General features: G+C 35.0%; 1 protein-coding gene across 1 annotated transcript in view; it reads right to left on the bottom strand.

Annotated features, from left to right (window-relative positions):
• Positions 1–13,893, bottom strand: part of LOC140157305 (thyrostimulin alpha-2 subunit-like) — a 196,026-nt gene that overhangs the window by 132,172 nt on the left and 49,961 nt on the right. The gene's annotated exons all lie outside the window — the stretch shown is intronic.

The following is a 13,893-nucleotide window of genomic DNA, read 5'->3' as shown; positions in this document are numbered from 1 at the left end:
ATACAGTATCTTCAAAAGGACGCCATGTGGGAAGTACATTATAAAACAAAACACGATATAAACGAATAACAAACTCAATCCGTGATCCTAATTAACATTTCACGTGGTGACGATACTTTTAAAAGTGTTGTGGCTCCGTTACCAACACAACTTAATCATATTTTAATACCTCAACTCAAAATTAGGTCGTCAAATATTAAAACTGAAAGAACGTAAAGAAGCCCAATTATTTCTGCTCATTTGCATAGAACTTATTATAACCAATATTTTTAACATCACAACCCTTTGAATAAAAATTCGTAGATTCCAAGGACACAATCAAATCCTACGTATCCAATACAACATGATATTCCCTGCGTTATCTCATGATATTAGAGAGCTTGCGAAATGACGTTACGTTAACTTTAACTTTAACTTCTAGAGGATTATAGAGGATTATGTATTCAAAACCAAGATGGGTTTGAATACATAATCCTCTATAATCCTCTAGAAGTTAAAGTTAAAGTTAACGTAACGTCATTTCGCAAGCTCTCTATTCTCTGATTATGGGTAACAAGGCAACAAAAGAAACTATGAGACGTTTAGCTACTTTTTTGATATGTTTATAACAAGCCAGTGAGGGGATCTGTCATACCTATTGCTTCTTATCTAATTGTATATCTGACTCAAGTTTCTTTCTCTCCTATCTGGTTGCTCCTTTTTGATGCAGAACAATTCAACCTTTCTCTAATCTTTACTAATTTAAGTTTAGCATGTTTAACCCAGAAATGGAAAGATAACGTTGGTGGAAAAATTGCTGAAATACAAAGTAAATGTAATTCTGTTCACTGAAAAAACGGGTGGCAAGTTTTGTGATGAAATTGACTAAAATAAAAGTAAGAAATAAAGTAATCTAGTTCGTGTCTGACGTCCCTTATGAGATCCACACGGCCCGAGATAAGTTTATACCAATGCGTATTTTGTTGCCAGGTTAGCTACAAGTAATTTTACTGCAAATGTTCGTCGAATTAACAGGGTTTTCTTTAAGGTGGCGTTATTGTTCAAAATTTTTAACTTTTTACAATAGCTGAAACCTTCATTTTACTCATCATAAACCATCGATAATTTAATAAATAAAATTGTCCCGTCTTTTTCAGAATTTAATTTACCCCTTAATGTGGGCCTAGTATTTTACTTCAAATGACACTTTAAGTTTGGTTACAATATAACCTTCAGCCTCGAGTAAAATTTTAGTTGCTCCGTTTCCTCTCTATCCTGTCGAATATTGAAGTAATCTGTCATAACATCGTATTAAGTTTAGTAATATCAGATATATAAATAATGTTTCATTTCATTTTCGCATACCGGATATAACACATTACATAATCCTTTTTAGCATAACAGCAGACATATTTATCATCCTGTCCGGTAATTAGACATTAATGTCGATTAAAATGATGAACGAAAAACACACATTATTAACGTTTCTTTCAGGGGCACATAAATTGAATAGGTATTGTTATACTTGTCTTGTGTAACAACATTAATGGCATTTTTGATATGCATGAAAGTTGCAAACACTCATTACAACTAGCGGATGCGTGAGATGTGCAAAAATATACGTCATGGTCACCTTTTTGTATATAGTTAAAGTCATTCTAGGTGTTGTAATGTAAACTTAACCTATGCATGCTTTCTTTATAGCTCTTGTAACGTATTACATACCTGAACCAGCAAACGATACTTCAATGATGTCACCCAAGTATAGTAAACGAACGTAAATGTGCCCCTTCTTTAATAGCTTGCGAATTTCCCCTTTCCAACCATATCCTGTATCCCGTACAATTGACGTTGGCATGTACATTTCCGCATCCGGGATCAACATTGTTCACAGGAATGTGGCCCTGCTCAAAGCATATAATTCACTTTCCGGAATTGTTGTTAAAATGAAGATGTCACAAGGTCATTGACTTACCTTTTCAAGCCGCTTATTACCATTACCACATTATACATCTTTAAAATGCTGGTAAAATGCTTACTTCATGTGCATGTCTCAGAAGGTGGGCCTTTTTTGGTTCAAAGTTAAAGGCTTTTAGTTACATGTATTGCATGTTTGTTTCAAAAATCAAATCAAAATTATCAAACGTGTAAAGCAAGGCAAACTTAATTAAATAAAAGAAGATATTGAAATATTAAAATTCACCTTGAGCATGATAATTGATTTTTCTCACAATAAAATATCGACAATAAGCAGTAAGTCTAGTTGATATTGCCTTGTGATTTAATAAAATGAGTTTTTTCAACGGGAAAACAAAAATTAAGCCACTGTTATTCTAATTTAATATTTGTTTCTTAACGTAATGCGGTGGTGTATTAAACACAATGCGTGAGCAAACTTTTTTGCCGAAACCTAAATATTCAAATGAGCACATAGACGACAAAAAGTAATGATTTGTCAAGCCTGAATGGACAATATAATCACTAGAAATACATATTAGTCATGGTTAAGTACCCATGTTGTCCGGCACAATTCAAGTCATGAATTAAGGGCTGGGGTATGAACGTTTGTACAGTATTTATTTTGGGACATCAGAACACATCAGACATATCGAATTGCATTCTGAATACGAAGAATGTCATTCTGATATCAAATAATTTTGATTTTTTGAAATTCGCAATTTAATACACATTTTATGGCAAATCATTAAAAATGTTGATATTTAACAGTACTTGAAGTAAACTTTATAAATCTGATGATTTATACTTAAAGTGTATGTAGGTGGGATAAAAAGCCGACGATCAATTGAAAATTTTGACCTTTCGTATTGAAGATATGGATTTTTTTCCCAAAACACCAAAAAATTAGGTCTTTTTGGGAAAAAAAATCCATATCTTCAATATGAAAGGTCAAAATTTTCAATTGACCGTCAGAAAGACATGCTTCGTATTCAGAATGCAATTCGATAGGTCCGAGGTGCTCTCATGTCCCACAAAAAATACTGTCGAAACACAATAAACGCTCATTTTAGATCCCTTAAAATAAGACAAGAACTTTCAACACAAAAAAGATTAAAGTCTATGATACACCGCTTTTAATTTCCACCAATATGGCCTCCGTTTTCTAATAACAAAATGTTTGCACTTAGACAGTTATTTCACTACAGTTTTCAATTTGATTTTGCGACTGTAACCAATTTGTTCAAGCTGTTTAGCGAGTGACACAGATTGTGTTAAGAGTGTAATATAATATCTTACTTTACCAAAACAAATTCGTGTTAAACATTAATCATGTACTATTTCACCTTACACGTGCTTCCGAGTGCAATTAACTGATCCTGGCGATCATGTCATATTTAATTACCGAACATTAAACCCATATGCCTACACAAAACAGCGTTGCTTAATTTTAAAGAAATCATTTTCAAGTCTATAGTCACAAACAAAAATAATTATAAAAGATTTGAATTAACTTAGATTCTTTGGACAAGCGAATTTGGTAAGAACAATATTTTAGAGTTGGATAACTACTTCACTTAGGTGTTTTAATGACACGTGAAAATCGTTAATATAAAAGTTGTAAAGTACAGTCATTTATTGGTAATCAATAACTATATATTTCCATAGTGACTGGTTAAGTTTTGATCATATTAAACGCGCCCAAACATTTTGTGTTTTACAGTAATTTTACGGACTCGAAGAGTAAGAGCGTTTAGAAAACAACAATATTTGACGATTTCCTCTGATGTAATATGTAATTTTAGATATGTGACCTTTTTTTTCATTTCATTTTAAGATTGTGCTCTTTGGCTTGGTTTTTACAACTTGCCCGCTAGCATTTACTATGTTTACAAATTGCTCGAGACGTTTATTTCATACGGGTTTGAGTAGAGTATGTTTGTCAAAGGCCGAATGAATTAAGTTATTCTTTCAGTGTTAGTTTACACCACGGGATTACACAACGTTGTAACTCCATTGATTAACATTTTGGATTTGACCGTAAAAGTAATAAAGTATTACAAAGGATTCGTCTGACAAATACACCCCCAAAAATCCAATTCATTGTTGTATTTGGTGTGGACAACACAATGCTATCTGTCTGTTTAGTGATCAAACAAACAGCAGTAATTTAATTGTAGCAACTTAAATAAACTCTCCATAAAAAGTTTGGAAACTTTCTAAAACGACTTTATATCAGAAATATTTGAAATCTATATCCATATTGTTTCAAATCGATACAAACATTGTTCTTTCCTGTCAAAAATGATACCAAATTTGTGACCATAACTTATTTCATAGTTGAGTAATTGTCTTTGAAAGACAATGAGTTCTCAAACAAAATGTGCCAAATATGCCATTGTCTGCGCCATTTGCATCAGTAAACATGAATAAGGAATATCACACTGTTTCACTAAAAACGGTTTCAAAGTACTGCCAGTCTGATGTACCGGTCTTCTGCAGTTGTTTTTCTTGGGCGGCCACTTCTGGGTCCGTTTTTGACATCTCCGGTCTGACGAAACTTGGCCTTTAGCTTGGAGATCATACTGTGGGAGAGTCCAAAAGTTGCCGCACTTTAATTCTGAGGTATGCCAGCCTCAAACTGACCAATAGCTCGAGCCTTATCCAGATCTAATTATCGAACCACGGTTGATTAGAATTTTCTTGCAAATAACCACTATGAAGGAGTGACTAGCAAGAGAGATTGACTTGTGTTGATCCATTTGAATCATGTAGAACCATCCTAGCACTTTTTATTCAACATGATGTACGGCAAACAACTTTTCATTCATTCTTTTATTCACTTGTTCATTCATTCAAAACAATAAGATGAGCACAGACAATGGTCAGTTTGGCACTTTGAGACCTCTCTGTCTTTCAAAGAAAGTTACTCAGCCGTGGAATAAGTTATCGTCACAAATAAGGTGTCATTGTTGACAGGAAAGAACAATAATGTCGATATAGATTTCTAAAATTCCTGATATAACAGCCGTTTTTGAAAGTTTCCAAACTTTTTTGAGGAGTTTATATATATCGGTACTTATAAAGGTTGTTTCAATCGATTTTATCTATACTCATCTTAATATCACTCGTTTTATTTCATTTGAGTTGGCGTTTGGAGAATAGCATTAGTTTATTCCATTGTTTCTAGTGTTAAAAGGGTATTGACTACCACACCTTATTTTAAAAATTGATATGTGAACAAGTGGAACTCTTTTCCAATTGGCTGGGTTTGTACAACTTGCCCGCTAGCATTTACAGATTGCCCAAGACGTTTATAGCGGTATTTGTTCAACGGACGAGTGCTAAATGCAAGCCCTGTACTCCCAATATAACCGCAACATCTTTCAAATTTAAAAGCGTGCTCTCTTCATACTGTCAATTTGCGAAGTGATTTTATAAAGTATTTATCGAAAGAAAAAAAACAGTCATCGGAAACCAAAATAGCCATATTGTTGATGTAATAATGCTAGAACACTTAACATACGACACTTCTTCACTTAATATTTCCACAGCTTGGTCAGGTAATTTATGCTAACGATTCACTATTTTATAATTATGACACAATACATATTTTAGCGCCTTTTCTACTGAGGTCCCCGCGGTATATCCCGGGAATTATTACGCCAATTTACCCGCTAACAACCCGGGCAGCTTTGGACATCTGTTGTATTATTCATTCTTTAACGCGATAAAAATGTGCTTATAGAAAAGTCTTTAGGCCCATGGGATACTTTACAAAGGAATTGGTTCACATGTTGTAAGTACTCACCAAAAGAAGAAGTGCTGTACATGCCACTTACGTGAAATTTGACCTTTTTTAGCCAGACCAAACCATGACATATCTTTTATACCCACGTGCGCCAAGAAAGGATTATGTTGATTTATGTTTAAATAATCCATTTCACACTGTAACGGATTGTACATATATACAGTCTGTCTCAAAACAAATTGTGCAAGTGAAGAGCGCCCTCTCTGGCAATTTGAAAATATCGTTGTGACATAATGCTTACATCAACGTCAAGGGTGTAGTCTTAGCTCTCAAATGCCGTTTGTTCAATTTACTTGTTTTATTCTCGAGATATGTTTAGTTAAAGACGAAAGGGTAAAATCACAATTGTGCCACTTTTACTAGGGAAGAGGGCTTTACATGTAACATTGATAGCATCAAGTTTATCAAGAGTTCCTTCGTGAAATCAAAAGAATGCATCAATTACACAATACAATTTTTTTTTACTGTTTTTACTGTTTTACCATGATGCAGGAATGATGATTCTCTGTTTCCACTTAAAAGAGATTAAAAATAAATAAATATTCTGCTGTGAAATGGATTTCACATTCTGCTGTTCTGCATGTTGTGCATGTCAATGAAGTTATCATGATAAATACTGTTCTCTTAGTCACTTAAGGGGTGAGCCTATAGGAATAACGACCAAACAAAGAAATTCTTGTTTATGCCGTAATATTGTAGTCTTTCAACCCTTTCACAACTTCAGCTGTGTAACTTACAAAAATTCCCGCTAAAAAGTGGTTCTTTTAATTTTAGAAAATACATTAATAATCACATTGGACTTTTCGTACTGATCGTACTATAAGTGACCACCAGCCTATAATGTTCTAATCACACAATAGACTGGGATTACATGTGACGTCATTGCCAGGCAATTGGTCTCTATTGTTCCTTGTCCGGAAATATGCCCACGCAGTCAGGGACCGTGCTTTTAAAACGCCCGCCAGATCACAATAAGGCCATTGATCTGCGTAGTAGCCATACGTACTCACTGAAGTATAACGGTAGCACGTTCCCTTATCGACTCATTATTAATGTGTGGAAAGGGGTCAGGGACGGCATTCTGATCATTCTAATCCTTTCTTTTGAGGTTAATAGATAAAAGAAAGGCCTTGAACACAAGTGTGGAGTTGTAGATAATATTTAATCATCAAAGCTGATGGCATAAGAAATTTCGAGGAGGCAGCGCTTATTATTTCTTGTAAACACAATCTAATGTGGTACTCACTACATGTAGAAGGCCCGGCGGGTCTGCAAATTAGTGCATGAAGCTAGTAAAGATATAGCTTCATGTTCAGTTTAATCAATTAAAATACTATGGCTGGATATCAAAAAAATCGCGAGGCATTATTTCTTGTTATGGACGACAAGTATTAATTTTTATATTATTATGACAAAATCCAGTCCCTTCTCATTTGAATAGGCTCCGAGATTAGACTTTCCATTCCAAAAATAAATTATATGGCCTAGAGGACATGATATAGGCCTAATCTAAACCCATATTCGGTATCCAGAAACCTTCACAGTCCGAGCGGCGCTTGCACTCGCATCGCATTAAACTAGACAAAGTTCGCTAAACTGAGGCCTGCTTCAATTGCCAACCTTTATCGAGCGGCGAGTTTGAGGTTTCATAGTCATCTATTACCTATACCATTTTTCACCCCGATGTGGCAGTGATGTCAACGCGTTGTGAACAGCTGTTTCGCTCGCGCATCTATGCGGTGTCTTTAAGCGCGTGCGTATGTACACCAGCGCCATCGAACTCCAGCGAGTGATGCTGCGCCTAATAAAATTCGTATAGACCTTTTCCCTCTTTCCCACCATGCACTATTCCAGGGGGTATGAGTGTCGCAAAAGCATCATCTCCCCGGGGAGTACAGAGTTATGTTCATTGCATTCTGGAAAACGGACATTTCGGCTGGTGCCTTCATCACAAAAAAGGAATCCCCGATCATCACGATAATGGCGCGCGATCACGAACACCCGTCAAGCGGCAGAGCGTTTCAACCAATGACAAGCCTTGATTGTGTCCGTTTGTCTGCAATTCGCGTGCGCCACGCCGCTGATTGCAACCGGCAGGGTAGTATGAAACCAGCTTTATACTGACGTGACCCCGGATGTGACGTCACTGTCACATCAGGGTGAAATGGTATTGAACAACGCAAACCAGCCAAATTTGTCATAAGTTTGAATAGCCATTAGAACAACCGTGAATATAGTGTCAGAAAGTCTTACACATCTTAGTATAACCTTGTCGTTAGTGTGATACTGAATGCAGCGCCATATTTGGAATATATTCGTACACGGTGTGGGCAAATAGTTGGTCAAATGTAGGCTAAGTAGGCCTAAATCAAGAAAATCGCTTAATCTGAATAATACCAACCAGTAACGGACACTGAGACAGCACTACGTTTGAAGTTTGAGGTAAGTAAAGCTTTTCCTTGTTATAAAAAACAAGGAAAAGGCAGTCATTTTTATCACAACGCGATATTTAAAAAAAGTACATTTTGAGAGGGCCTACGCTGGTTCTTTTGATTCTAGTGTAAAATCTGTTCATCACATGCAGTCCGATTTGGTATCTATGGTTTCATCAAAGTCTTGAGAACTCTTTTGGATGGTATGTTGGTTAACAAAAACGATACTGTTAAAAATAGCGGTATTTATGCAAGCGACGTATCTATTGTGTAAAATGCATTGAAAATTGTCGGCTAAAGAGGGCATAAATTAAAATCGCGAAGAGTAATAGCAACAATAACTATCTACATTCCAAGCGGAAACGCTTTTCAAAAACATACCACCTTTTTCGGGCAATCGCTGAAACCGAAATATGAAATTCCAGGCCATCTGTAAAAAAGTGCGTGAGCAGAAATGACCATGAACTTGGGTCACCGAAACAAGTGTTTATATTGGTGTCAGGCCTGTCATAGTGATACAACAATTAGCCCCCAATAATGGCTTTCATTTGAACCGTTATTTGTTAAACTGCGATTTTTACTTTTTGAGAAATCAATGAATGTATCAAAAAACTTTTCGAAAGTCGATTTAAAATGGCCTTAGAACCCGTTAAGACATGTTAAAAGACAAACAAATATTGCGCACTTATACATGTTATAGGTTAATGAACTCGTATTAATTGTTGGGAGAGATATGAGACAAAATAATGCACGCGTGCTGATGTTGATTCATCTAATGCATGCGCCTCGAAGGGGGGGGGGGGTGCATTAGACGCATCAACATCAGCTATCATTGATTTACATGTACAGCTCTCTTCCCTAGTAAAAGTGGCACAATTGTGATTTTACCCTTTCGTTGTTAAATAAACATATCTCGAAATTGGAACAAGCAAATTGAACAGAACAAACGGCCTTTGAGAGCTAAGACTGTGCCCATGACGCTGATGTAAGCATTATGTCACAACGGTATTTTCTTATTGCCAGAGAGGGCGCTTTTCACTTGCACAATTTTTTTTGAGACATGCTGCATACTAGGAATTACCCTTTTGTTATGCAATAATAGTTTTTTTAAATTGACGTGCTGAAGGGCGCGGTCTACATACATCAGTGGACATCAAATGAGAAGCTAGGTTGATCTCCGTGTCAAAAAATTGGTTCCCATTTTTCTTTTCAAATTTCATGACCCTGTTTTGCCTTACTTCCACGAGCTCGTAGGTGGTCAGATTTTTTCGTTTTGTGTTTTGTATCTCACATTGAGGCCTGTACCATAATAATCCAATTGCCAAATTTTGAGGTTAACTGCACTTAGCCGTTTTGAATTAGAAGTAAAAACGTGTTTCACAATGGCCCATAGAACGGTATGTGTGGTATATGAGGCTATCAATTTTTCATTCATAACATCTGAACGGAATATATTTTCACTGGGATTATGAGAAAAATATATATGAGCTTTCTTCTGATACCAAAATCCCCATTTAGATAGGAAAAGGTGGGGGATGAGGCTGTCGATCAGGTCACCCATCTTTAATCAGTGAACTCTTGTAATGAATACACGAAACCCCGGTTACTCATAAATACCATCCTAAATAGCCATAGCGATATTGCTGCCGTAAAGCCCTCCTTCGTGTACATATTCAAAGGGAACTTACATCAGGATCCAGTTTTTGTGTGTTTTGCAAAAGAATGGTGCGTTGTGGTGATGTGGTGATAATATCGACTAATATAAATTTAGCAGTAATTCTGAATAATTAGTTGTTGAAACAGCATCGACGGTCGATCCAAAGATCGAACACATTTGTTTCTGGTGCCTTACACTATCAAACATCATTGCGTTCGGTCACAATGGCTCATTACGAAAGAAAAGATACAGCTATGAAAGTTGTACTTTTGTCCATTCAACTCTCACAAAGCGTGCAGAATATTATAACTGTAGATTACATTCTGTATGCTTTGCGAGACTGTAATGGATCAAGGTGCAACCTTTCAAATCTGCATCTTTTCATTCATTGTAAATATAATTTTTGACATTGTAATGTAAATTAGACCAGCTGTGTAAAACAAAACAGGCTACCAATTATTTTTTATACCATAGACAACTTTTCCATTCATTTTAAAATCTCTCAGGGGGAACTTCGAACTTGTGAATCCTTTATCTTGTTTCAAGTAAACATCTCAAAAAAGTAACTAACCCCCCTTAAATAATGACCATTATTCAAAAATGGGTAATTGTATTACAAATCTGTAAAATGCGTTGGAACCAGAATTTATTTCTGCACATTTTGACACCTCATTTCTAGCACATGACTAAATATTGACGTCACAGCGTACATTTAAATCAATGTAACCCAAGATTTGAAAGTTGCAGTAAATTGTATTGATTTTGTATTAGTATAATGGAAGGAAATCTGTGTAATGATATCTGAGTGTTCTTGTATTGTAAAAATTTGTAACTTTCAAATCTGGACCTCACTACATTAAATTGACCGGTGTTTTATTGTGTTCTGGGCTATCGTATTAAATGAGGTGTCAAAATGCGCAGAAATAAATTCTGCTTCCGACGCATCTTACAGATTTGTAATACAATAGCCTTTTTTTTAATAATGGCCATTATTTAAGGGGGGTTAGTTACTTTTTTTGAGATGTTTATTTGAAAAAAGTCTGATATTCCATTAAAAAAAATATAGCTTTGTACTTGATTAAAAATGATAGTCTTTGGGCTTTAGTTTATTTAGGGAGAGGTTAGTAATTTCTTCTAGTTTTTTAATTCCAATAATTGCTTTGTTAGATATATTGTTTACCAAATTATTCTCCATTGATATGGTGTCGGTTTTAATTTCAGACCACGGGTTTGACTGTATGATTTCAATCACGAGTTTATATAAACGCATTCGCTCTCTTTTCATAAAATATTTTTAATGAAGTGTTAGTCAATAAATCAGATTCAGTCCTCATGTACGCATGTCGATATGTCAACATAGGATCGATATTATTACACAGATACGTTTCATCATTTTAACTCTTAATATACAAAAATGCATATCTTGTGAATAATTGGTGCCAATTAGTGTTGTTTTTGATGTTTGAAATTAAAATTTCAATTAAATGAATTCTACCTCAATTACCAAAATAGACCTTCAACTCGCAATTATCAAAGACTAGCCTGTACATGGTATTAATTTTAGTAGGTGTTCCTCGTTATGATTTTTGATGTTATTTTATTCTTAAAAGCATCCTGATGGTGGGTGGCTCGCTTGTACACCGACGTCATATCCAATTAGTTTTTGCTTAGTTTATTCCAATATAACCAAGTACAATGCAAGTAAAATGTTTATAATAGAGCAGATTGCGTCTTGAAATTACATGTAACATGAGATCCTTCTTGTCTACAAATTCAACATAAGAGAGGTTGGAAATAAGTTTCGTGGTTAGAAGGTCAGACACAGGATATCGAACAGTATATTATTGCACCTAAAACTGACTCTTGTCCAATAAATTCATAATGTTTTATATGTTATGTGTCACACATTTCTTGAAAGAAAAAATATAAACAGGTTTAGGAATTGTTACTATACTTGTATAGACTTACGCACAAACCCACTGCCATCCCCTCTAATTCATTATGGTTAAGTCAGTCCATGAATCATTTAAGAAAACTGTAAGAATCATAGTGCAGTTTTTCAAATGTCGTTTATTTTTGCGATTAAGGGTTGGGACCAAGTTATAACTCTGTTGAAGACCTTGAGATGCCAACCAAACTTTGGTGGCAAAAATGCACCTTGCTCCAATAAAATTGTGTTGTGGGCCTAAACGGGGTTAAATTATCAAATTCATCAGATTATATTCACAACCACACCAATTCCTCTCATCAAAACGATTTGGATGTGGTTTATAGTTTAGTCCATACGACGTATTGTTTTCGAGAGGTCGCATTTTGTGCTCCACAATTTGTATAACAATCAAAGCGATTTTTAGATTTTAACCATGTGGAGCCCAAAATTAGACCTGTTCTCTTTTTGCTTCGGCCTATAACTTAAGAAGAACCATACATCTCAGATAGATCAACCCTCCTTATGATCAAAACAATATTGTGGTAATTAAAGGATTTTCCCACTGTATGAGCTTACTCATTTCTGAGCAAAGCGCATTTTTTGCCACCAAAGTTTGTCCTATTCTTTGAGGTCAGTTTATCAAAGTTGCTTTTGGACCTTAATCACAAACATTTGACAAGAATTTCCTTGTTTCTTGACTATGAATGAAGAGCCGACAGAATGTAAAAGATATTATTTCCACTTTTCCAGCAATGTGTTGTTTAGTTGTTGTTGGTACTGTCTCGTATTGTTGTTTTATGATGTTATTGTTGTTTGCTCTTTTTTTCTTTCGCGTTGTTGTTGAAAAATAATTTATTTCATATAGCAAAGTAGTCTGTGGTTCAGTCGCAAAAGAAATTAAACTCTAATCTTAATTGTATTACTGGACTTCCTTTTATAATACATATCATGTTGACAGTCACAAGTGTCCATTATGTATAGCACCGTTCTTTAAAAGTCCCCACTGAACATTTATTAGCACTAGTATGGTATTTTTGAAAGAATTCCCTCCATTTATGGCTCTCTGTACAGGCGTATAATCCTATACGTAAATAACAACTCTAAGCCATAAACCAAAAGGCGTAGAACTAAATTACAATCAAAGTAGACAATAGTTGGTAGGTGTAGATAAAACATTATGTTTTAAAGTAAACTGATTAAATGATAATATCCATTTTATTATCAGTACCCACGTGACGGAAAGTTATTATTATCTTTGATTTAAGTGTCATACAAATGAACATACTTTACACCTGCCGTAAAAAGACAAACATACAATATATAATATCTTTTCCATCCACAATAAACCACCAGGCACACACACACATCTTCTCGCTAAATCATTTTGGATCATGATGTTTCCCCTTTGAATGGTCAACAGGTGTATTAATTTTGTTGAATATGTGACGAAATCAAAAGGAATGAGTTTGATATCACCAATATAATAGTAAAAGATAATGGTAAAAAGTACTCAAATTATTGTGCTCTTATTATTTTCAATATTTGGATATAACTTGGTAACCAGTAATTAGATAAAGATTAATAGAGTTTCATAAAAACGGAACATATCTAAAGGGCCAGAAGTAAAAAAACGCTTGAAATTGAATATTTGCGACTTTAGACCAATTTTCCTTGATTGTGTCACATTTGACATATTTCCCTTGACATAGCTCGCAAACATTCCCTTGTCTAATAAAAATTAAATTGCACAAATTTGTCCCTTTTGGCTATGAACACGCATTCGTTTTATTATTATTATAAATGTGTGACAACGTACAAATGTGTTTTACTATGTTGTATCATGTATGATTCGTCTACAACACGTCTAGGGTGGAGAAATCTGCCCACTAAAAAACCATAACAAGGCACGAATAAAACTGAACCATATATAGCCAATATTCTATTCTTATTAAATGAAGATGCTGTCAAATTAAATCCAGACTGCGGACTAAAAGGTTGTCCACAGACGGACAACATCGTCCTTTTCCTTCGTCGGGACAAATCTAGTGTGGGTGCCAGCTTGTGTTGTGACTTTTTACCTCTTCCTTTATCTTTTCTTTCTTACTGTCCCAATCATAGTGTTAGTGTA

This window comes from Amphiura filiformis, chromosome 1, assembly GCF_039555335.1.
Source record: "Amphiura filiformis chromosome 1, Afil_fr2py, whole genome shotgun sequence".
Lineage (NCBI taxonomy): Eukaryota > Metazoa > Echinodermata > Ophiuroidea > Amphilepidida > Amphiuridae > Amphiura > Amphiura filiformis.
Note: the sequence above shows the minus strand (reverse complement) of the source record. Positions and strands in the feature narration are given on the sequence as shown.